We start from the raw sequence: 27,289 nt of genomic DNA, 5'->3' as shown, positions 1-27,289 counted from the left end.
GTTGTCAGCAGTTGTGATTTTTTTTTTTCAGGACATTGAGAATGGAGAAGATATTCATTTAGCTGTTTGCTTGTTATACATGCCTTTGAGTAATTGTGTTCTGATTTGAGTTGCATAAAAAAGTAACACCTTCAAATTGTCATTAACAGCATCAAATTGTTATTACCTATTCACAAACAATGACTTGCATGCCAGATTTAAAAAAACACCTCCTGAGTACACCTCCTGAGTGCATCTGCTTTTCTCAGTTCTCTGCTATAGTGTTCTATAGCTGGTAATTGTGTGTTTGAAAATGAATTCACACAAAGTATTAGACAGGCAATACTAACTGTTCATTCAAGGATTTTTTATTAAGCTTCCACAAGCAACTCCATTTCTGATATAGCAATTAGAGGATAAGGGGATAATTCATTAATCACACACTCAAGAGAAAATAGCTTATGGTCTGTTTTTGTCTGGGTGGAACAAAGCACCAAACACAAAAACATTCATTGTAAAGTACTCTTCCTCATGAGAATGAAGAAAACGAAATATAAACAGCATTCTAATTTCTATAGAATCCTGTTGTATTTGAAACCATCTTTTTTATCATCATCACTTCATGATACACAAATCTTGAGTTCCCGAATAGCAGAAAAATAGAGAGGGAGCACTAATCATGGAGGCATAGACAATTAAAGAGCAGAAGCCAGGGAGGCAAACCAATTAACTGAATAGAAGATGTGCTGGTTCAATATATCAAACAAAATCCAAAGAGTTGAAAGCAGGAATCCTATAACAAAAATAGTATATGTGATTTGTGTGTTTGTTAACAAATTGTATCAGAGTAAACTTAGGTTTCTTTTTAATAGATAAATGGGACACTTAATTTTTAGATTCTAAATGAAGAAAACATTTGTTAGCCTCTAAACATTTTGTGTATATCTTGTCCTATAATTTACTATCTTTTCACTATTTTATGCATGTTTATTTTAGTTTCAGTTTCATTGGATTAATTTACATGCTTGTGATGTTGACTATTATTTTCAAATTCAAGGAATAACATATGTATGTATTTAAAATACGATAATAAGATAGTTTTAAAATTCCTTTGATTTGGGTCTTAAAATATGCCTCTCTCTCTCTCTCTCTTTTTTTTTTTTTTTTTTTTTTTTTGGCTGCACTCATGTCATGCAGAAGTTCCTAGGCCAGGGATCAAACTCACTCCACAACAATTACAATACCAGATCCTTAACCTGCTGCACTAAAAGGGAACTCCTAAAATATTCAATTCTTTATAGAAATATTTTGGTTAAAATTTTTTTCACATCTATGCTGTCCTTAAAACTATGATAAAGGCATTACTTGACTCTAACATCCCAAAACCTAGATATTAAATAGTTATTTAATTTTGCTGTTGTTATTCTGAAGAACACACACACGTTTACTAAAAGCAGAGAGTAGAATCTCCTAAATGAGCAGGAATGAACAGAGCTTCAGGGCTACTATGAAATATACAAAATAGGATTCATAATTGTTTTCTCTACACTGTTTGGAATGATCCAAACCTTGCTGTTTCTTGTCACATTTTCTTCCTTCTTTTTGAATTCTACTTCCAGCTTTAGGGAATGAAGCAGCCCACCTTCAGAGAATTCAGTCAATGAAAGAAGTTTTAGGATATCTGGCCTAGTATTTTGTTGAAATAGAGGCAGGTAGAAAACAACCACACACACACACACACACACACACACACACACACACGCACATTAAAAATATACAGCCCTAGCATTAAGTATTTTCTTTCTGACCCACAGTGCTAGACAGAGTTTGGAGCTAGGGGAAAGAAAGACACCCAAGTCAAAATTGAAGATCTCTTGCTCCAAGCTTTGCTCTAGTCTGCTTCTCAGCAGCCTACACCAGAGCAGGAGAGACAGGTTGTCCATATTTGACCAAGTGGGAATTCACAGTCTCAAGGATGCTCTTCCTTACAAGCATAAATGTCCAACCTGGCAACCACTGTCCAGCTTCTACACCTATACTCTGCAGGCCAGGCTGGACAGTCACTGGACACAGTTTTGCATTTCATTGCTTCTATGCCTGACTCCAGTCCGCTCCTGCCACCCACTCCCAATATTGGAAACTACCTGTCTTGTTGGTGTTTGGATGGGGAGCAGTGGACAACAAGAAATGACTAGTGTGATCATGAATTGCACAATTTTTTTATTCCATAGGTTTCAAGAATCCATTAAAGGTTTTAAAGCAGATGAGTGCATGATAGAAATGGTATTTGGGATACATTTTCAGTGGCGTGCAGGAGGGACTGGGCATGAAGTGGGAGTGTGTAGGCAGAGTTATCAGGAAAAAAAAAATTAGTGCTATGAACAGAAAATATAGAAGGATTATGACCTCTGCCCTGAAGTAGCTTGTAATCTTTTGTGAAACCAGAACTAAGGCATATGAAATAATTTCTCTGTTCTCTGGAATTAGCTGGACCCTGTTCCTGTAACGTAGGGGCTCATTTCATCATGCAACAAAAATGAGAACAATACACAAATATATTAATATTCTGAAGTGTGTGGATGAAGATATCCATGTCATTATTGATTAGGAAATGTGAAACATCAAGGAATGTGACCTTACTGAATGTTTAGATATTTATCATAGACATCAAAGGTATGTAAAAAAAGAGCAAAAGACAATATGCCGTAGAAAAATATTGAAACTTCATCATGGAATATTAGCCCTCTTACAAACCGAGACATTTGCCTGGTAATTTCCCTGCACATGTATTTGTTTAAGAGAAAGAAATGGGAGAAAGAAGTGGGAAGCAGCTAGCGTTTAGGGTTAGGAAAACAAGGCAAGGAGTAGGTACACAGAAGTGCTCCTGTTGGAGAGCACTTCTTCTGGCAGTGCTGTTGTCAGAATGTGAAGGGATAACAGAGGAAATCAGCATGAGCACAGCAGCCTTGTCCACAGTGCTTTCATAGAAGAATAGCCTTAGTTTGTGAACAAATTCTCTGTGTGTTTCTGGCTCAGCTCTGCCTTGTCTGCTCCCTGATTCAGCCCACATTTTACCTGCGGGCCGCCACCTTTTATATACACTCTAGCGCTTTTCCTTGGCAGTGTTCAAGGATGTAGCATTACCTAAGGCACCACTGCAGTGTCAGTTTAGCTGGTTAGAACAGAATGTTCAATAATCTAAAGGCACTGGAGTGGGATTTAATCAGGACATTTGGCTTAATACAGAAAACCTCTCCACACAGAGGCTGAGGCTGTCCACCTCACTCCTGCCCCTTAGGGGCAAGGGAGTTATGCTGACAATCTATCACCGTCTAGAATATGTATTCAAAGAAGCTGCTGTGACAAGAGGGTCATTTTAGGAATGTCATCCTATGAGAAGGCCACATTGTTTTCTACTAGTTGTTTGGAGGTTCGTTTGTCTTTGCTTAAAATACTTAGATGTAGCCTGTGTCAACCTACAATTTGAACAGCAACTTGATAATCTATCATAACACACCTGCTTCCCATGTAAAGGACATTGTGAACCTGGTCCTGGGCTTGGTTTAGACCCAGTATCTGTAGACAAGGTCAAAAGGTGATGTTCTTAAGTGGTACTCTACGGGCTGCCAAGAAGCCTTATATAAGTGTTGTTAAGATCAGTTTCCGGGAGCCAGAAAGAATAACAAGGTTTTCTACTAACACCCTCTGTAGACCTTCAGTTTGGTTTAAAACTTGATGTTATAGTGACAGCCCCCCCACACACTTGTACACTGTCACATACAAGGACAAAAACACTTGATTACTTCTTTATGTCTCATACGTAGTCATTTCAGTTTGCACCAATGTTGTTTGCTGACACTGGGGCATGTGGAAAAAAATATTTTTGTATGAGAATTTAGTACGAAATTTTCATTGCTTATGTGGTATACTTAAATACTGTGAAACATAATATTTTACAAACATTAACTATGAATACAAACTAAAATTATAAAACTAGAGGCTCATGGATTAATATATATTTTAATGAAGAAGAGCAGAGATTCAGGTATATTTAAACTCAATATAATAGCAATAGAGCATGGGAAAATAAAGGTCTGCAATTGGGAGTTCCTGTTGTGGCACAGTGGTTAATGAATCTGACTAGCATCCATTAGGACACAGGCTCATGGCCTCGCTCAGTGGGTTAAGGATTCGGCGTTGCTGTGAACTGTGGTGTAGGTTGCAGATGCGGCTTGGATCTGATGTTGCTGTGGCTGTGGCATAGGCTGGCAACCGTAGCTCCTACTGGACCCCAGCCATATGCCGCAGGTGTGGTCCTAAAAAGCCAAAACACAAACAAACAAACAAAAAGGTCTGCAATTTTTACTTTTTATGTATTTTTTAATTTTGTTTTCATTTTGTAAAGTTTTATTGAAGAAGTATAGTTGATTTACAATGTGATAATTTCTGCTGTACAACAAAGTTATTCAATTATTCTTAGACCAATTTTTATTGAGTAAACACCATTTAGTCTTAGAACAATGCTAATAACCTTCATGGATAGAAAATTTTAAATATACGGAGATAAAATTGGATTATAAATTATTATTCATTTCCATAATCAGAGAACATAGTATATAGATCATCTAAAACATTATAGTATCTTAGGATGGAAGCTCATCTACTCTACAACTACTGGAATAGACAATAAATATTATCTTTAAATGTACAGTTAGGTTTGCAAATATCCACAGGGGCCAGAAACTGAGTTAAAACCCTGGTTGAGTTGGGGAAAGGATTATTAGAGTCAGTAACCCAGGATTATAGTTGTTATCACAGAAGCAGACAAAAGCAATGAGGCCTTGGGCAAGCAAAATGAATTAAATCTAAGTTCCACAAAAAAAGCTAAGAGCAATTGAGGATTACTTCCTCAGAAACTAGTGGAGTAGAAAAAAGTAAATAAATGTGGTCTTCAGCAGAAAGAATTTTGTCTCTCTTGGGTTGGTCCTGACTTGCCCTCAGATTTGTCCTCATTTAGATTTTATTGCTGAAATACCTTTGCGGTTAGACCAAGGGTGCTTTCCTTTGGAGAAATTCTATATTTATTTCCATCCCATGTCCAAACTCATTTATTCATCAACTCTAGATTGCTATTACATATTTTTTCAGAGTTCAGTTTATGAAATTAGAAAATACATGAGTAAACACTTTACCTTGAACAAATCATTAGAAACAACCACCATGCTCTAATGAACTTTAGTTTAATAGAAATTCCAGGTAGAGGCTATCAAATAAGACAGTATAAAATAATGGCAGTCAGCCTTGAAGATAATCCAATGAATCTTTTAATAGTTAAAAATATAGTCTTTGAGGTTAAATGCTCAATCAATATGTTAACAAGCAGATTAGACACAGTTAAAGAAAGATTTAGTAAATGCCAAAGAATCCATCCATGAAGCAACATATATAAAATTTGGAATTTTTGAAGGATAGGTTATTATTATAATACAGGACAGAATGGCAAGTTCAATAAAATTTTAATAGAACTCTGATAGACCCAAACAGAAAATAGGGAATAGGTCATATCCATAGAGTTATGCTTTAAAATTGATGAAAGACAAATTCAGAATGACTGAGTCCCAATCAGGGTAGAAGCAATCAGACATCATAGTGACCCTAGAGAACACACACACACACAAAGATTGCAAATGCAAAGAGCAAGAAAAAATATGGATTAGCTACAAGAGCTAGATGGATAGCAAACTTTTTAGCCAAACCAATAAAAGCTAGAGATAATAGAATAATGTATTCAAAGGACATTTGAGCAAAGACTTAACGTGGGTGTGTGAGATAACCATGTGGAATTTTAGTGAGGAGTTTGGGAGAACTTTTGGGGCCAAGGCAACGGAACTGCAGAGTCCCCAAGGAAGTGGTTTGTTTGTTCAAATCAAAAGTCAACATGGCAAATGCACACTGAGAAAAAAAATGCAGAAGCAGCAGATGAAATTAAAGAAGAAACAGGGCAACAGGGCCAGGCTACGTGGAGCTTAATGGGCTTTCAGTGAGTGAAGTGTGAACCTTGGCAGGGTTTTGAGCAGAGAAGTGACAAGATCTGGTACACACTTTAGAATGATTACAGTGAGAGTTTTGGAAACAGTCTATTAGGGGGCAAGTATACAATTAGGGAGACCAGCTAAGAGGCTGTTACAGTAATCCCGGCTTGGACTTGGCTATTGGAACAGCAGAAGTGATAGAAAGTGTTCTGGTTCTGGGACTATTTGAAGGTAGAGTCGACAGGATGTCCTGATTGATTAAATATAGAGTGTGGCCAAAAGAGAGAAATCAAGGATGATTCAATGATTTTTGTCTTGAGAAACCTGAAATATGAAATTCACTTCAACCGTGATGAAGAGGCTGCAACTACAGCCTATTTTGGGAAGGGAATGTGGCTTAGGATTTAAACATTTTTGATAAGAAAGTTCAAATGCACAATAAAGTTTTTAGAACTGAGATCCTTCACTAGTTTTTCTGTTATCACTTGACCCTACCCTCACCTTAGTAATTAGTCCTTTCATTAAACTGTCTTCATTATCTTGTCTGATATTTCTGTTTCCTATTAGAACTATGAATGACACAATTATTAAATGAATAATTGATTAAGGTAATACAGACTCTTTTACCTGCTTGGGTCCTTAATTCCAGAATGTTTTAAAATGTATATTTTGTCATAAATGGATGTTAAGAACTAAAAGAAAAAAAAAAGATAACAACAGCAAAATACCACTAGGCTTAATTAGTAGTATGCTACATGTATTTATCTTAAACAATTTCCACATAATAAAAATAATACATGTCACTTTAATGAAAATTTAATAAACAGTAAATAAGGAAATATTTGATAGATGACCTGGAGTTTCACATGTTTAATTCAGATATTATTGTCTACTATTCTAGGAACAATTGTGGACAAACAATGGGTGTATTTGGGATGTTTTGTTTTGGTTTGCTTTGTTTTGTTTCTGTCTCAGGCTGAAAGTCAACAATGTCCCAGCAGAACCAAGGAAGGCTATTGACCACATTCCTATAAAGAGAGGAAAGGCTAAGATATACAAGAAAATGTCCAAAGTTATAATTAACTGACAAAGACAGATTTTCCTAGCGCAAAGCATTCATTGGCTATTTTGGGGAAATGGATGCAAAAGTGTGGAATTTTTCAATTAGCTCTACAGAAATGTGAAAACAAACAAACATGCTTAAAGCTGGTGGACTTCTAGACTCCCTCCAGGGATAAACTTGAGCCTTTATCTTTTTTGATTTAATTTCACCAGTAAATTAATACACATCTTCCGAGCCCTCGTCTCCCTGTTCTCTGCTTGTGGGACAAAGCACAATGTAGGAAGGCGCGTGCTCTTGCAACTCCACTGTTATCCAAAACAGATGCAGCTCATGTTTTAACACCTACTCAAACAATGCCCCTTGTAGGTGTCATGCTCAATAAAATATTTGCTCTCCAGAACTCAGAATGAATTAAAGAGAGAAAGAAATAAAAGCCATACTTTTTAGAACTACATTTATATTGAAATTTAAACACCCAAGTGAAAGAGATTTACATAAAAGAATATGACCTACATGATAAAATGTACATGAGTGAAAATTGCTTCTCAGTTCTTCATAAAAATTTAGCTTGACTGACAGGTACAATGTAAAAACAATATGCATGCTCTGCTTTCATTTAGATTTTCAATCTCCCATGTCACATCGGATTGTATATTTTTTTCGGTATTTTACCACAGCAATAATCACTTCAAAGCATATTAGTGCTGTGCCCTTCTATGATATAAACAAATATGTGCCAGAACACTGAATTCTCACTTTAACCCTTGGTCTAACAGGGCTTAATATAATTTATTTTCCGCATTTATATGAAAAATGTAAAATAGTGGTTTTGCGCACCACATCACATCACATAAGGTCAGCTATTCACACAGACCAAGTCAACAAAATTTTTCAGATGTCTAAGAATTGGGAACTAGTGTCTTTACTTAATAATATGCATTTCGTTCTAACATGTGAGCTCATAAATATTTACTAAGTGCTTAATGCATGTTAGGCAATGTACTAAATAGAGAGAAACAAACAAAAAAAAGGATAGGTTTCTTACAGTGTAATGGGAAATAAAATACATAACATAAATATAAAATTTCCATATGTTGTGTTAAAATAGGTACAGGCAAGGTGGTTACAGGGCCACAGAGGAGGCCAAACCTAAAACTTCAATGTAAGTTTCCTGAAAGCGATGATTTGGTATTATTTGCTAAACATCATACAAAATATATCCAGAAAGACCATACTTACTATGGTGCAATGAAGTTCCCCCCTTAAAAAATTTAATAAATTATGATTCTTTAAGACAGTTTACTCTTTCTTAAATAACCTTAGAATTATTTCCAATAATGTATAGAATAAATTGTTTTAGCTTTGCATTATTTTAATAATGAAATAATTTTTATGGATAAATAGATATGATACCTCATGGAACATTGGGATGTTAAAATTGGGTAATTCTGGCAAGGATTCTTATCAGGGGCTACTGGAGTAATTAAGGTGGCTTATCATAATAAATATATGTGTACTAAATATAAACACATATGTGTGGAGATTGGTTGAAGAAATTGTTTGTGTTTTTAAAATAAGGTCGGCAGGACTTACCACATGGAAGGATGTGGCGGTGTGAGAGGAAGGGCTCTGCAGTGGCTCCAAGGATTCGAACTTGGTGGACCAGAGGTGTGGGGAGGAACGCAGAGAAAAGAGCGGTTTTAGGCGTATTGAAGTGAAAGTGCATGTAGACTATCCGAATACCCTTATGATCTAAATCTCACCAAATCAAAGCTCAAAGTATCTGAAACTTATCTATATGCAGATGATGCTTGAAACTATGAGGATAGATGAGGCCATCCAAAGGGAACACACTAAAATATTAAAAGCCAAAGTAGAAACCCAAGGTAATAACAATATTTAAGGAACAAGAGGCTGGGAGAAATTAATGTTCATAATGGGAGTGAAGAGAGTAAAAGAGAACAGATATCAAGAGACACAGGACAAACCTGAAAAGTATACAGGGACACCAAATGAACAGACGGTTTTCAGAAGAAAATCTGCAGTATCCATGGCAGTAGAGATATCCAGCAATGCTATAGTCCCCAAAAGGGACCATACTCTTCTAGGAATTGAAGCCTAGGGGATTCAGGCCAACCTCCTGCTGAGTAGAAAATAAAAATAAAATAAATTGGAAAAAGTAAAAATAAAAAAGTTGGACTACTGCAGCAACATAGATGGAAGTAGACACGATCATGCTAAGTGAAGTAAGTCAGACAGAGAAAGACAAATACCACATGATATCACTTACATGTGGAATCTAAAATATGACAGAAAAATAACATACCTACAATAAAAACAGACTCACATAGAGAACAGATTTTTGGTTGCCAAGGAGGAGGAGCTAGGGAAGAGAGGGATGGACTGGGAGTTTGGGATTAGCAGATACAAACTATTATATATAGAATGCATAAACAACAAAGTTCTACTGTATAGCACAGGGACCTCTATTCAATATACTGAGATAAATCATAATGGAAAAGTGTATGAAAAAATATGCATCAATGAGTCACTTTGCTAAATAGTAGAAGTTAACATAACATTGTAAATCAATCATATTCAATAAAGCAAAGTTGGACTAAAGGAAACAAAATGAAGTCGTTAGAAATTTAACAATACAGTGAAGAAGATACAGAGGGTAAAGAGAATTGTTAATTTCATCCACTAATTGTGTTTACTTGAGTGAAATGTGAACAGAAACTTAGAAAGAACGAATAGCTCTTGACGAAGTAAAACAAAATTTGAGAATTGAAGAAAACTCACACTGATAATTTGCCATGAAAATTGTGAAATATTGGCACATTTTCATATCCTTCTTAGGTACTTTTCCATTCTTTGTTTCTATGAAGTGTGGGAGTCTAGCTTTCACACAACTTATCTGAGAACTGTCTTCAAATCTAAAAATCTAAAAGAGAAAATTTCAGAGATAAATCTCGTCAGAGAAGAAAAAAAATCCCTTTTGTTTTTTTCAGGGTAGTTGCAAACAGCATCAACTCTTGAAATCGTTTCCAAAATGTTTTGCTCCTCTTTGTTGTTTTTCTGTATCAGAAGAATTATCTTTCCAAGGGGATTATTTAGGCTGTGAGGACAAAAAACATGATAGAAAGCCTAGCACTGGGTGTAATATAGTAAACAAACTCTGGCTCTGGATACATGTAAAGATTTTTTTCCTTTGGTTTTGAATGTAAAATTTGAAAAAATGTTATTTTGTTAAGTAATATTTTTCCAGAGGCCTTGTTTCTCTAATATCATTTGTTTTACAACATATGGCATTGCTAGTATAGGAGTAATGAATTTTAACATTCTTAAAAAGCAGCATTATTAAGAAATTGGTTGTGATGTCATAATTTGTCTCCAATAGCAATACTAATGTATATAAAACATGGATTTACATAAGAAACACATTCGGAGAGTTTCTGTCATGGCTCAGTAGGTTAAGGGCCTGACACTGTCTCTGTGAGGATGCGGGTTCGATCCCTTGCCTTGCTTAGTAGGGTTACGATATGGCATTTTTGTGAGATGTGGCACAGATTGCAGATGAGGCTTGGATCCAGCATTGCCGTGGCTGTGGTGTGGGAGACAGCTGCAGTTCCAGTTCAACCCCTGGCCTGGGAATGTCTATATGCCACATATGCGGCCATAAAAAGAAAAGAAAAGAAAACAAACACATTGGTAAATGTAGAAAAAAACAGATTTAGCATTAAAAAAATTCTTAATTTTTGGAGTATATGGAGAGATATGAGGGAGGGCAGTTATTTTTACAGTTATCAAGTGTAAATGACAGGAAGGAAAAGGCAGAGGGGGAAAATAAGGTCTATAAAATCTCATTTATTATCAGAAACTTTTTCACAGAGATAATTTATAGTCTTGTATATGTAACACAAGATGGTATGTGGTAAAATGAATAGATAAAGACTTCTCAACAGATGCCCTTTTTAAACTCCAGTTCATCCCCATCTACGGCTTTAATTACCATCTAATTGCCTACCCACCTAGTATGGTCTTTGCCTCTCCTGTGGTTAACTCTTTCATTTGCCTGTCTCAAAGGCACTTCAGACTTCATCTAATATCAATCATATGATTTTTCTGCATAAACTGACTCTTGCCTAGCAGCTCCTATTGCCAGGAATGAAACAAAATCATTTATTTAGCTTAATAAGCCAGAAACCTGGAGTCATCTTTGGCATCTTTCTTTCCTTTTCTATTATTATAAGATGTTACGACTTTATGCAGCTTTAATGTCAAAAGCTGTTAATGACTGTACATGTTGTTTTGGATATATGTAAATAAGCTTAAAAAAGCAAGAGTGAGAGAGAGAAAATTCTATTTCAGTCATTTCAGTGCTGTCATGCCTACTTCATCCTTGATTCTTCTCTCTGTCTCTATCTCTCCCTTCCTCCCTCTTTCCTTCATTTCCTCCATTTTCCTTCCTCTCTTCCTTTTTTCTTTTCTTTTAATCTTCGAGGTGGCCAGAATTTTTTATATTTTTTTGTGGATGTTTAATGGATCCATTCATTAATTTGTACACACATTCAACTGGTATTTCTTATGCACCTATTTTGTAGAGTGTTCTATGCTGGGGGATTCATGTCTCAATATAAATTATAATAATTCTCTATCAGAATTTTCAGCAACTGTTTAAGGTTCTATTTAAAAACAATGGTTGAACTATCTTTAAATAGAGACACTCAGCCTGTACCAGTTTTAAATGTTCCATGGAGATGCCTATGAATCCTGTCTGGAATGACTTCCTGACTATGTTATGGATTCATTCATTCAACAATCATCATAATACCAATTATGTGACCAATTCTGTGTTGGAACTAGAATACAAAGATAATTACAATACAACTCATATTATAGTGTAAGTAAACAACAACAACAAAAAAGAAACTAGAGCTTCAACTATACTGTGATAGAATGGACAATACAAATAGTTGTAAATTCCCTGGAAATAGTGTCTGGAAACACTTCATGGTAAAGAATTTCTTTTTCAGGAGATTTTTTTCTCTCTGAAGTCATATCGCAATATTCTCCTTTTCACAACTAACTAGCTTCCTGTCACTTAGGGTAGGTATATAATGTTCTTAGAAGCCTCTCTTACATTACCTGGTTAGTCAGTGAAAGGAAGCCTCCTCACCTTACAGCAAGAGGTGTGATGGGTCATGAAATAGATACTAAATATAACCTCCTATAAAATTTTTCTATGACCATTATAGTACTAGATTAGTAGTAGCAATGGTAATAATATCATTATGATCATCCATAATTGGAATTTTGGAAGTTAACATTGAGTCCCTTTCTCCTAATCCACGATAGAAAAGTCTTTTGATATCAAGGAAATAGTTGTCATATTATAATTATGGTCAGAGATATGGTAGTCATTTTGGGGGTAGGGAAAATATACCAAGGAAGAAAACTAAAAAAGAAAAACAGAAACCAAAGTAAATAGGTCTAGATCTCAAGCCAATCAGTGTTGAACCCATATGAGAATGGATATGGGTTGTCCCAGTCAAGGTTATATTACCTAAGACCAGTGTTGAGAGAGGAAGGGATCATAGGTTCAAAGGAAGAGCACAAATTGTTCAACAAAATAGAGAAAGTTCCTAAAAACAAATGTGTCATTTCATCCTTACATGTGTCACAAAGCCCGAAAGAGACTTGCAAAAACAAATTTTCATTTAATGACCTTTCCATAAATTATAATTTGACTTAATTCCATCTTCAATATTGCTTCAAACTATACATCTCTTTTATGCAAAGAAACACCTTGCTTAGCAGCGCCCTAAAACATTAAAAGTAAATAATTTTTCCATAATGCATAACAAAGAGTAAAAAAACTATGATGAAGAAGAGAGAGGTGAGGCTTCGGTCTGTCAAAGGAGAGCTTTTTGTTCCTCAGTGATTCTGAGTCTGAGTCTGAGTCTGAAGGGAAGAAAGTATAGACACATGACAAAGGAACCTCATCTCTTAACCTTCTTGTCATTTCCTACCTTCATAAGACCTGACCCCCTCAGCTGCAAGAAGCTCTCGTGAAAGCAGAAAAAGAGGGCAAAAAGATTAGCACCGCTGCCCTCCTACTTGACAGGTGAATAGAAGTGGCACTTCTAATGCTGTTACTAATTTATTAAGTATTCCAAAGTTAGAATTTAATCGGAATGTTTTTGTCACATTATCCATCACCAACTCAGAAGAGATGGAATTTTCTTAAGCAGCCACACAGTGCAGTGCCTTAGGCAGGCTTTTAGTCATTTCAGTTTGTCACAATGGACTAGTTCCATTGAAATGATTTAGTTAATTGTGTGACAAGCTATATGAAAAATGGGAGTGACCGAATGCCTAGTCCAGGATATGCCAAAGTCTAGTGGCTAAGTTACTAAAAACTGTTCTCATTTGCAAATAATGATTTCTTTTTAATTTCCCACTTTTCTATTTTCCTTTTATAAATTTCAGATTTCATATGTTAAACCAGAGTCAAGTTGGAGAATAGTGGCTTATTTATATAAAGAAAAGATGAACATTAAAAAGTCATATTAGCAGCTTAAATGATCAAGTTAAATAAGACATAATTTAGGTGAAAAGATAATTAAGTGTTGAAAATGTAATGATCCATTTGACGGTGAGAGAATAGAAGATGCACAGAATGCCAGATACAACCTCCCCTTCTAGAAATCACATTTATTTAGTGTTCCTTACAAGAGAACATAAGCATCTGCTTATCTCTATGTTAGTTTAAAACTCAACCCATCATTTAATTAAGATGAACTAATATTATAGAAAATATACACTTTTTAATCATGTAAAGTAAGGGTCAAGTGTCTTTTATAAAAATCATGCATCATAGAAACATCAATAGAAAATAAACATAACAATATCTTGTGTCTACTCTGCTTTGATTTTGCATCAGAATTTTGTTAATGCAACTTCAGACTGTCCCGTTAATTCCTTCTTCCAAAGCATTTAAAATTTTCACTTCATCTTGGCATAAAAGTAAAAGAAAAGAACTCTAGGAATAACCCAAAATACAGTTAAGAACACATCTTCACATTCAAATCAAAATATACTAATCCCCATGACATTTTGAAACTAAGATGTTCTCTTGAGTCAGAAGATCTAGGTTCAAGTAATTGATGGAAGCATCTTGGGAAATCTCCCCAAGCTGTGGTTTCTGCAGCTGTCAGTTTGGACTAATATTTACTTTACATGATTATTGTGAAGAGAAGATGTTAATTTGTGTAAAAGCAATGATATAGGTCTATATTAATAAGATATGTGTTACACAGCATAGATTAGAAGTTAAGAAGGCTAAAAAGCAAATTCCGCAGGCACATTGAAGGAACTCACCAGGCAGCATCTCAAGTGTATTGTGACCCATTCCAGGTAGATATCATGAACTGCAGAGTGACCATTTAATGATTCATGGCACCATTCAGAAAATTAAAAAATAAATAAATAAAGAACAGCACCCATTTTACAGAAACCCCAAGTATTACTTATTCTAACTTAAATTATAAACCTGATAGGGTACAGGGAACTCTGATCATCTATGTGGGAAAAGAATCTGAAAAAGTATGGATGTGTTTATATGTGTAACTGAATCACTTTGTTGTACAGAAAAAATTATCACAACATTGTAAATCAATTATATTCTAATAAAACTTTAAAAAATGAAAAAAAAAAAGGAGTTCCTGTCGTGACTCAGCAGTTAACAAATCTGACTAGCATCCATGAGGATGAATGTTTGAATCCCGGCTTCGCTCAGTGGGTTAAGGTTCCAGCATTGCCATGAGCTGTGGTGTAGGTCACAGACATGGCTCCAATCTGGCATTGCTGTGGCTGTGGCATAGGCCAGTGGCTACAATTCTGATTCGACCCCTAGCCTGGGAACCTCCATATGCTGCAGGTGTGGCCCTAAAAAGAAAAAAAAAAATGAGATACCTTATTGAACTGGCAGCTAAATGAATCAGGTGAAGTATCACATCTTTTGCTTCACTATTTTTATAATTTTAGACACTGTGTGCTCCTGGTACTTTATCGCCATGCTCTAAAGACTTTTAAGTGGGATATATGTGCATTGAAATTCAATGCTGAAATATAGACAGTGACCTGGTCACAGCAAACCAAACACATAGCCATCCTGTGACAGCCAACACATCATCAGTTTACAGTGAGTATTATTCTCACAGATTGTAGTGTTCTCTAAATGACTTTCTAAAACACTGAACAGTAGACACACTTACTAACACTCTTCATCCAAATGATTTATATGAAAAGGAGAGGGAAAAGAAGAAGTGGCATTCATTTGTAGTTTCTTTCTTTAAAACTTAGGGTATGCTTTCAATTAAAAAAATTTTAAACACCAGTTTTTATCTAAAATATGGTATAAAATTCATGATAGGAGAGAAGATTTTCATTGTTTGAATAGTATGATTAGACTAGAAAGTCATATTTATTTAGTATTCCTTAAGTATTCAGTATTTCAAGCTATATTGAAAAAAGAATGTGTTCTTTAAAAAAGTGGGTGTGTGTAACATCATTTTTATTTTTAGAGTTTACAGGATATTCTCCTAAAATGAATTTAGCTGTGTATACATAATAAATTAATGCATCAGGATAATCACATCTGCATGCAGAAACTGTTTTTCTGGGTGCTACAAAGTCTCCAGTTCTACTGTTAAGACTACGTTGAAATGTAATTCACTAATTACTCTTCATATTGCAGCATTAGTCTTATAATCTATTTACAGCTGACTTCGCTTCCAAATTAATTCAAATGGCCAAATGCGATCCATTATTTATTATCAATCAATCAACTTACTGTATATCCAGGACCTTCCAGATGTGCTTGTTTATGCCTCATTTATACTTACTGACCAGAAATTGTGTTTATGTACCAACTGGAGCATTAGTATATAATTATTAATGATACTTCTGCTTACTGTTGCTTAAACCCTGGCATCTTCTGAAGGTTCCAGTCACCTTTAATGGTAAATTTACAGAATTTAGGAAAAGAACTTTCTCTGAGGAGGATTTAGCATTTCACACTTACTTATTTTTTTAGGTAAGATCATTAAGCTAACAGATAAATAAGTTCCTTCGCGTTTGTTTCTGGGAACCATTCCCATGTGTTATGCAATTGATCTAAAACTATCCTCTAGATGAGGGACCAGGATAGATGACCTTCATGACTGACTCAGTTCAGAACGTTTGACACTCAGCGTGGCAACAACCACAAATGATCAGTGGTGCAGAAACTCCTCCCCAAATTCTAAAAGTTTGGGCAACTACTGCATCTCTCGCCTCTTCTTCAACTCTTGTTATAAACACTGGCAAAGCATTTGGGATCCCCACACCCCCAGAGATAGTTTCTCACTTGTACCCGGATGATAGAGTGAGTCATCTGGTAAGAGGACTGGCTATAAGAGAAAGAGAGAAGATGCCAAGGAAGTCCTCTACTTCTCCATTCTAGGTTGTATGGCCTCATCTTCCAAATAGAAGGTTTCAGAGGAAAAACACCATATTAAGCAACCTCATAGGGCTCTTTGAAAATGTTCAAGATGATAAAACTCTTTGAGGTCAAGGTACTATGTAGTCTTTAAAAATAAACAGTTCAGGGAGTTCCCATTGTGGCTCAGGGTAAAGGAACCTGACTAGTACCCATGAGGAAATGGTTTCCTTCTCTGGCCTCGCACAGTGGGTTAAGGATCTGGCATTGCCGTGAGCTGTGGTGTCGGTCACAGATGCGGCTCGGATCTTGTGTGGCTATGGCTGTGGTTTAGGCAGGCAGCTAAAGCTCTGATTCTACCTCTAGCCTGGGAACTTCATATGTCATAGGTGTGGCCCTAAAAAGACCAAACAACAACAACAACAAAAAAAACAGTTCAGCTCAACTATCTCTGTGGGAAAATTGCTGCATGTTGGAATATAAATATGAAGCAAGTCAAACTAAATGGGTATGCATGCATAGTTGAAATAAATGAATTAACAGAAGTGAAAATGTGTATAGTAAAATGATTTCTTTTTACTTCAATAAATAACTAAATGACATCAGGAGGAAAAAAGAAGTGATAAGTAAATACCACCACCAATATGATGGTATTTCACCCCTTCCTGAATTTTACTTTGCTTCCCTGATGTCTGCACATCATGTCTCAAATTCTCAACCTCATAAAACAACATTTCACAAAGGGAAAATAAAAACAAACAAAAATAATTAGAATTTCCAGCACTTGAAACCTGATAGCACATTAAATAAGCTATGCAGGTTGTAAAAAAAAAAAAGTTATATGGTTAACATTGCTAATCATCAGAGAAATTCAGAGCAAATCCACATGGAGAGATCACCTCACACTTGTCAGAATGGCTATCATCAAATAGACCACCAATAGCAAATGTTAGGGAGGGTGTGGAGAAAAGGGAACCCTCCTATACTGGTAATATAAGTTGGTGCATCCACTGTGGGAAAAAAACCCTATAAAAGTTCTTCAAAAAACTAAAAATAGAACTACCATATGACCCATAAACTCTATTATAAAGAAACTAAAACACTAATTTGAAAAGATACACATGTCCCAATGTTCATAGCAGCATTATTTACAATAGCCAAAATATGAAATGAAAGTAAACTGAGTGTCCATCAACAGATAAATGGATTAAAAATATCTGGCATATATATATTCAAAAAATGATAAGGAAGGACTCTGGTGTCAGAAACCCATGTAAAGGTGAAAAACAAAAGTTCTAGTGATTTCATTGAGAGATAAGCAAATTATGAGCCATGGGCCAAATCCAATCCAGCGCCTGTTTTTGTAAATTAAGGCTTGTTGGTACAAAAAAATACATGCATATATACATAAAATAGATTGTTAGCCATAAAAAAGAATGAAATTTTGCCATTTGTAATGATATGGATGGATTTGGAGGATATTATGCTGAGTGAAATAAGTTAGACAGAGGAAGACAAATGCTGGTTGTTATCTTTTATATGTGGAATTTAGAAAATAAAACAAACTAGTGAGTATAACAACAACAACAAGAAGAAGAAACAGACACAGATACAGAGAACAAACACGTGGTTACCAGTTGGGAGAGAGAAGGGGGAAGGGGCATTAAAAGGGTAGGGGATTAAAAGGTACAAACTGCTATGTATAAAATAAATAAGCCACAAGGATATATTGTATAGCATGGGGACTATAGTCAATATTTTATAATAACTACAAATAGTACAATCTTTAAAATTATGAATCACTGTATTGCATGGCTGAAACTTTTATAATATTGTAAATCAACTGTATCTCAATTTTTTAAACAAATTATGCTAGCATAGAACACAAATTCCTTTTTTTCTGTGACAATGGGAAAAAGAAAAGAATCAAAATGGAAAAATGGAAACATAAGGAAGGTGTGAGCATTCTCTGGAAATTACTCTTTTTCCATATCACTGTGTCCCCCGAAATATTTTTCCTGCCACCATTTTCAGTTTTTTCCCTTTTCCTTTCACCTTGAGCACCTTCTCCATATATGTTTACTTAGTGATTTGCATTCACAAAATTCATCTCCATCTTCCTCTCCTTGTAGCATCTCTCTTCATAACCATTTATGGGCGATTCACTGGCTGTGTGCTACTCTACTTAACTCACATCTATGTATGGATGACTTCATCTAGCCCTCACCATAAACACTAGTCTATCCCCTTATCATACTTTCAGAATCTGGACTTCTTCTGTGCTACTGTGTCAAAGAAGCTGAGGTTTTTTTTGTTTGTTTGTTTTTGTTTTTTTCTAAAATATTTAGAGAAATATTTAGACAGAGCAGCTCTCTAAAGAATGTTCTCAATATCATCCCAATCTTTTGTGCATATCATTGCCACCATCATTACCAGTATACAGGTGTAAATTCCCCTTCATGAAATTTGTTTTTATCTTTTCAAAGCTTTAAATGTCTACTAGAATAAGAAGGTTGATTCTGCATATCTGTTTTCCAGTTCACAGTGTACCAAGGAATTGAGATACCTTGATGGAGAGTGTCAATTAGTCGTTGGTGAAAATAGTGCCTCTAGGCCAAGCCCTGTGAAATCAGGAGTTAAAAAAACAAGTAAAGGTGAATTCATAAACTAGAAACCCAGCTCCATAGCTTATGCAGCTCACTGCTATGCTTTTGCTTCCATGCTCCTTTCTTATATTCTGCCAACACCTTCTAGATGGAACTACCATCCCATCTGTGGTATAGGGCTGGATCAGTTCCCTTCCAAATTCCTGCATTATGGAAATTAAATATGAGGATTGGGTAGGCATTCCCAAACATTGCCAGCAAGTCAGCAGAGGAAAATCTTTTCCCAGAATCTCCCATGGAACTTTTTGATTCATAATCCTGCAGAAACATCAGAATATATACTAGATGATTTATATGGTGTCATTCATATAGAACTATACTTCAGTTACATATGTATGTGGGCATATTTGAGCTGCTCTGAGATCCAGACTTCATAATTTCCCTCTGGGTTCCAAACAACCAACATCCAAATGCCTTTTGAGAATACAATCCATTGACAAATTTGGGGTTGTTTATACCTGCCTTCACTATAGGATCATAGAGAAGACTAATGAAGTTGTATGTTTGGAAGAACTTTTAGAGCCTACTTAAGAAAGCATTACATAATTGCAAAGTATTGTGAAGAGATGATGGAGGAAAATATATTGGCTGAGGAAATAATTGGCAACAGAGAGAAGACAACATTTCTTGCAGCTGGACAAAAAATATTGTGAGGCAATACTGAGCCAGGCGAATGGAAAAAGGATTTAGTTTTATTGGCGGGGATGACAAGTGCCAGTAACTTGGAAAGAAGTGGAAAGCAGATTTGACTGGAGAATATTCTTCGAGAGTCCATAATGAGATTTCCAGATTGTCAACTGGACTGTCATCCTGTTTCCCAAGTGCCAACTCCTTGTCCTTGAATTTCAATAGATGTGCTATTAAGGGGTGTGCAGATGGGTATTTATATCCATATGTGTATGTGTAATCATGTATAATAGCTAAAATAAGAATCATTATTATCCAAAACATTGCAGAGTTCACAAAGAAAATATTGCTCAGATAGGCCAATGACCATTATTCTAAATAACATTGATATTTTTTATTAATTTAAGTTGTTTTATTACTAATTAAAATTACATTAAGTAGGCTTTGTCTTATAGATTTTTTAAAGGTTTTCATTTGTTTAAAGCCCATTTCATAGATTGCTAATTGAGGTTGTATCTGTACTTGTGATACTTTATTTTTTTAAATTTCTTTCATGCCCACACCTGAGGCACATGGAAGTTCACCAGGCTAGGGTTTTAATTGGAGCTGCAACTGCTGGCCTATGCCACAGCCACAGCTACACTGGGTCTGAGCCACATGTGCAACCCATGCCACAGCTTGCAGCAACATAAGATCCTTAACCCACTGAGTAAAGCCAGGGATTGAACCTGCATCTTCATGAACACTGTGGTGGGTTCTTAACCTGCTGAGCCACAATGGGAATACATGATACTTTATTTTTAATTAATAATGATATATAGCAACCACCACAATACTCCTGGATATGATCCATAGTCAGTAGGTATAGATGAGATGGGTTTTTTCAGGGGATATAAAACATTGAACAAAGGTGGATTTTTGATAAAGATGGAATTATGAGTAGATACATTCTTTTCTTAGTTTAATTAGTAGTTACATTAATACTATAATCACAGAAATTTTTAAAACTCTGCTCTTTATTGTCACACCAAAAATCTTCTCAGTTATTATATTTAAGGCAGGTGGAGGAGTAGAACTTTTTCCTTCTTGAACCCACTGTCCTCTGGCTCCCATAAAACTTGAAGCAGTCTGCTACACACAGAGGCACAGCTAAAATTGCCTTAGGATGGGAATTTCCTTTGTTTCTGTCCTGAACTAGATGAATTCTCTTGGTTCTACATCTTTCTCTTTGTTTTAACTGTTGCCCTCCTATTGATGAAATTAAACCTTGGTAACCTCCCAAAAAGGATGTGTATGAAATATTAAATTTTTAAGAATTTTCATACATGCAAATGCCCTGCTATCACTCTTGTTTCATGTTTTGACATGATATGTAGAATTTAAAGTTGGACATTTTTTAAAAAGAAACTTGAAAAGATAACTCCATTTTCTTCCAGATTTTAATATTATATCTCCTAAGGCTGATGCTATACTGAGTCTCAAATCTTTACCTGCCCCACTTTTTCCCCTTTCTGGAAAATTTTGGCATCTTCTCTGTATTCCTGGAATTTTGGATTTTTAATAAGACAGGGATTTTAGTAGCTCTTTTAAAATGTCATTATGTTAGCTATAACGTGGTGTAGCCACGTTATCTTCAATGTGCAAACTCGTGCTCTACAAATAAGGATAATATCTGTGTATTATTTCTTTAATGATTTCCCTCCCTTGGTTTTCGCTGTTGTCTATTTCTTGAACTCCTATTAAAGTTTGTAATTCCTGGACAGTTCCTTGAAAGTCCATATCTTCAAACTTCTGTTTTTTTGGTCTGATAAACTCATACACACACACACACACACACACACACACACACACATACACACACATATATGTCATATGTATATGCATATGTATTTTTAGAAATGCATATGTATATTTGTGCTTTTTTGGTTTTATTTTTTGTTTTTATTTTACCGAATGTCCCTTGTGATAGGCAGAATTATAAGATGGCCCCCATGATGTCTAGTGTTACTCGTGTGTTACTCTCGTGTCTATTACCTAACAAAAGGGATATTGTAGGTGTAATTAATGTTAGCATTCATTAACTTAAAATGGGGAAATTATAGTAGGTGGATCTAACCTGATCATATGAGGCCTTTAAAATCAGAAAGTGGCAGAGAGAGATGTGAAGCATGAGTGGGATTTGCTGAGAGGGACTGGGCTATGTGGGAAGTTACCTGAGAGTGAGTGACCCCTCTGCACTGAGGGCTGACTTCAGCTGACAGCAAGCAAGACCGTGAGACCTGAGTCCTACTATGAATAATGATGCTATGACCATGGGTGTGCAAATAACCATTTGAGTCCCTGCTTTCACATCTTTGGTGTGTACTCAAAAGTGGAGTTGAAGGACGTTATATAATAATTTTATGCTTAGTATTTGAGGAACCACAATACTGTTTTCCACAGTGGCTACAGCATTTACTAAATTTATGATGTTTTGAGTCACTAAATTTGTGGTAAGTTTTTATGCAAGGACAGAAAGCTAATACACCACCGTCCCCACCTAGTGTCAGTATCCATAGGATTTTTGCTGTTATCAGATGTGTAGAGAGGGGCTAGTCAATTTTTACCAGAATGTAATAATTATTCAGTGTTTGGAGAATGAAAAATTTGATAACTGAGTAGAAAAAAAGAGATGAGTACCTGAGTTTCTCCCAATTTCATTTGCTTCTACTCTCCTACTTTCAACCATGCCTGGTCCTTATGCTTTTCCTCCAAAGATTGAAACTTTGTCCTTTTCTTGGATGGGAAAAGAAACTTTCAGGTTGCACGAGATGGGCAAGTATATCAAGAGGGCTAACTGCTAATGAGGAAGATAATTTTTAAAAAGTTAATGGATGTCAGGTGCGCATAATTGGATTAATCAAATTCCTTCATCTAAAAAAACCCTCTAATCTTTGGTCCATGCATGGGCCTCTTATCTATGTGTCTATGTATCTATCTTTTTTTATATTTATTTTTATTAATGTCTAGTAGGTGTACACTATTATTATGCTTCAGGTGTGTAACACAGTGATCCACAATTTTAAAGGTTATATTCCACTTATAGTTATTATAAAATATTAGCTATATTCTCTGTGATGTACTTTATATCCTTGTAGTTTATTTATTTCATACACACTAGTTTGTACCTCTTAATCCCCTACCCTTTTTTTCCCCTCATCTATTTTTAATAAGCACATTTAAAGCACATTTAATAAGCACATACAAAACTATGACAATAACACACATCTAACTAAAAGGTCTCCCGTGGAGTTCCCATCGTGGTTCAGTGGAAATGAATCTGATTAGTATCCATAAGGATGCAGGTTCGATCCCTGGCCATGCTCAGTGGGTTAAGGATCAGGCATTGCCTTGAGCTGTGGTGTAGGCCAGTGGCTGTAGCTCCAATTTGACCCCTAGCCTGGGAACCTCCATATACCTTGGGTGTGGCCCTAAAAGACAAAAAATAAAATTGAATAAATAAATAAATAAAAGCTCTCCCTCAAAGCATTTCCTGGTGTCCCCTTATCTGAGAAAAATTGCTTTCCTGATTCCTAAGTTCATAATTGTCTTATCTATAGGTATTACAAATATATGAATTTATAATACATGTGTATATAAAGATATGTCTATATATAGTTTATAAATCAAAACATTTACATTTCATATTTATATATATGCATGTAACTATAAATATATGCATATTTATGTTTATTTTAATCTTTTTACATTTAATATGCTTATATATGTATATATATATGAGTGTGTATAGTATGTATATATCTATGACTATATATGCTTGGCAAACATCTATGAAAGGCTGGATACAGTTTTGAGGGCCATATGGTTTCTGTCCTAACTACTCACTCTGCTGTTGTTGTACAAAATCAGCTATAGATAATTTATAAACTAATGAGCTTGGCTATGTGCAAATAAATCTGTATTATGGGCACTGAAATGTGTTTTTCAGCCATTGACATGTACAGAAACATGCTAGCTAATTAAACAATTATGTAAAAAAAGGTAGCTCTGGTCCTCAGGCCTTTGTTTAATAACCCATGACATACATATAATGATATGATTTATTATTTTAACATTATAAGAAACATCAAGCTCTATATAATCTTCTTGTACTTCCTTCCTTCTGTTTATATGTTAGTAAAATACATCCATATTTTCCTGTTGTTGTAGTTACTTTATTTTGTTTGCAGCATATTTCATGTATGAGGTCATATCAGAGTTCTTTGATCCACTCTTCTGTTGTTGGCCATTGGTTTCCAACTAGCTGGCACTCAAACTCCTAAGCCCCTTCTGAGTTCTATAGAGTGAATCAGCCGCTGCCTATTAACCTCAACCCTTAGAGCTTGACATGCAAGCCTTTGTCATCTGCAGAGTTCATATACTGCTATCTGCCAATGTTCCCTCCATGCCACTTATCTGCTCTATCTCCCTTTCCATTCTCTTTCTACTTAATCTTTTAGGTAGTTTTCATTCTTTCAATGCTTTTTTTGAGGAAAGACAGTACAGAGGTAAACACACTTTTTTCCACTGTATTTACCATAATTTACTTAGATCTGGTTTTCCTGCATGATTTCAAGAAAGTATTTCAGAGAAGATGAAAGATAATACACTGGAGGAAACCTGTTCATAAGAGATCTATATACATATTATATATATATATATATATATATAGAGAGAGAGAGAGAGAGAGAGAGAGAGAGAGAAAGATTTTATATATATATATGTTCATGAGATCTCTCTCTATATATGTATATATATATAGAAAGAGATATTATATATATAAATTCATATATGTATAAGTTTTACAATATATATTGTTTACAACATTATGTGAATCTAGAGTTATCTCAAAAGAAAGTTTAATTTTGAAAAGAAGGTGACTTGTTTTATATACCCTTTACTTATAGAAGCTGTGTTGTTCTAGAATCTCAGTGTAATGAAGCTCATTCTCTTTGTAACAGTGTTTATATATTGGTGTGTGCATGTGAGCATATGTACTGGAAAGTTCATGGCTTGGTAAGGTGTAGGTGGTAGCACAGAAGCAGAAAATGCTTGGTATATGCCTTAGGGAAGGTGGTGAAAAGTCTCATAGAGAAAGGAATGTTTGTACTGTCCAGCTGAATGGATGTGAAGTTGTAAGGTAAGAAGATCAAGAGCATTTAATCAAAAAATTGCTCTTCAAGAAGAGATTTAAATTATTTTATTTCATTTTATTTTTTTATTTTTTTGCCATTTCTTTGGCCGCTCCCACGGCATATGGAGGTTCCCAGGTTAGGGGTCGAATTGGAGCTATAGCCGCCTGCCTACGCCACAGCCACAGCAACACAGGATCCGAGCTGCGTCTGCAACCTACACTACAGCTCACCGCAATGCCAGATCCTTAACCCGCTGAGCAAGTCCAGGGATCGAACCCGCAACCTTATGGTTCCTAGTTGGATCCCACGACGGGAACTCCCAAGATTTAAATATTTAAAAAAAAAAAAGAATTAAAAAAGAATTGAAGCACCTTTACAGGATAAAAGCGGTAAAGGGAAAAAAAAAAAAAAATCCAGAGGATTTGCTTGGGGCATGATGGAGTGAGGAGGACAACAAATTCTCTCCTCAAAGTGCAACTATAAAACTGGCACAAAGGGTCAAGAGACAATCATTTCAATGCTCTGAAAATCAATCAAATGCATATCACAAACTGAGGCACGTTTATGAAGGAAAATGACTAAACTTGGCACAGGAGGAGCAGGAGTGCTTGGCTTTCTTCCCTAAGGCAGTTCCCAGCCCTTTCCCTCCCCAGCCCCCAAGAGTGTAGATTCACCCAAAACAGGGCAGGTTTTGAAAACTCTCCTCCAACTCCACTGCAAGTGGATTTGGATGCTTGTCATTTAAAATGGAAAGCAAATAAGGAAAACAAGCTGCTCAGCTAGCCATAAGCCACAGTACTGTATGGGGCAAACAACAGCCCTGCAAACGAGTGAATGATTGAAGGGGGTTCCAGAAGGGATGACAACCAGTAGGGCTTGGTAAATTTCTTATCTCAGGTTCATCCTAGTCTAAAATACTGCAGAGATCAGAGTTAACTAAAGCTACACACACATCTATGGTTGAAGGTGATGCACTTTCATTTACAGGGGCCCAGCAGCAAATAAAAGTGAGACACACTCTAAAACAAGAGAAAAAAAAAAATGCCCTGAACTTTGAACACACTTCCCAACCTATCATTTTGGTTTGGTTTTATTTGCTTTATTTACTTGCTTGAGCTAAATTTGTGAAGTACTTCTCCTCTATAATGTATGGTCTCTGATGTTTCTGCTCTAAGGGTTTTTCTTCTTCATTTTAGTTTTAAACCCAGATCCCTACATGTCAGTTCTCTGTCTGCATAGCTTAGTGTTCAGCCAAATGATAGGTTTTAGACTGTATTCAAACATCTTGAGCCAATAAGACTTCTACACTTCTCAGGTATCGGAAAAGATCTAGAGAAATTGGAAACTAATGTATTACCAATGGAAATACAAAATTATACAGCTATTTGGAAAAACAAAACAATTGACACTTTCTTTAAACTTAATATGCAACTCAGCAATTCTAGTCTTAGGAAACTACCCAAGAGAAGTTAAAATGTGTGTTCATAGAAGATTTTGTAAATGTTCATAACAATATTATTCATAGAAGCCCCAAAGTGGAAACAATTCATGTCTATTATGTGGTGAATGAATAATTCAAGTGTAGCATGTCCGTACTGTGGAATACTATTCAGCAATGAAAAAATAATGGAATATGGAAACATGTAAAAGCATGGATAAACCCCAAAAGTACAATCCTATTTAAAAGAAGCCAGATGCAAAAGATGTTGCTAACTTGGAGTCTTAGTGAAAGAGTCTTTTTATTTTATTTTATTATTATTATTTTTTTTGGCTTTTTTGCCATTTTCTTGGGCTGCTCCCGCAGCACATGGAGTTTCCCAGGCTAGGGGTTGAATTGGAGCTGTAGCCGCTGGCCTACGCCAGAGCCACAGCAACGTGGGATCCGAGCCGTGTCTGCAACCCACATCAGAGCTCACGGCAACGCTGGATCCTTAACCCACTGAGCAAGGCCAGGGATCAAACCCGCAACCTTATGGTTCCTAGTCAGATTCATTAACCACTGAGCCACGATGGGAACTCCTGAAAGAGTCTTTAAAAATCTAGGTTTTTATGATCATATAAGGAAGGAAGGGCACAGGATGACAATATATAGTCCTTCCCACTTAATCCAAAAATTATATTTACCACATAATCTTTACTCCTATAAAATTATGAATATTCAGTGATAATATAAAAAAGCCAAGACCTTTTTCCTCCCTGTTTTAGTCCAAAAGACAAATGATTATTATAGAATAAAATATCAATATATCATCATGAAGAGATTC

Source organism: Sus scrofa, chromosome 1, assembly GCF_054392235.1.
Source record: "Sus scrofa isolate SSC_HxYL_T2T_F1_AM1 chromosome 1, Sscrofa_HxYL_maternal_Yorkshire_Landrace_v2.0, whole genome shotgun sequence".
Taxonomy (NCBI): domain Eukaryota; kingdom Metazoa; phylum Chordata; class Mammalia; order Artiodactyla; family Suidae; genus Sus; species Sus scrofa.
Note: the sequence above shows the minus strand (reverse complement) of the source record.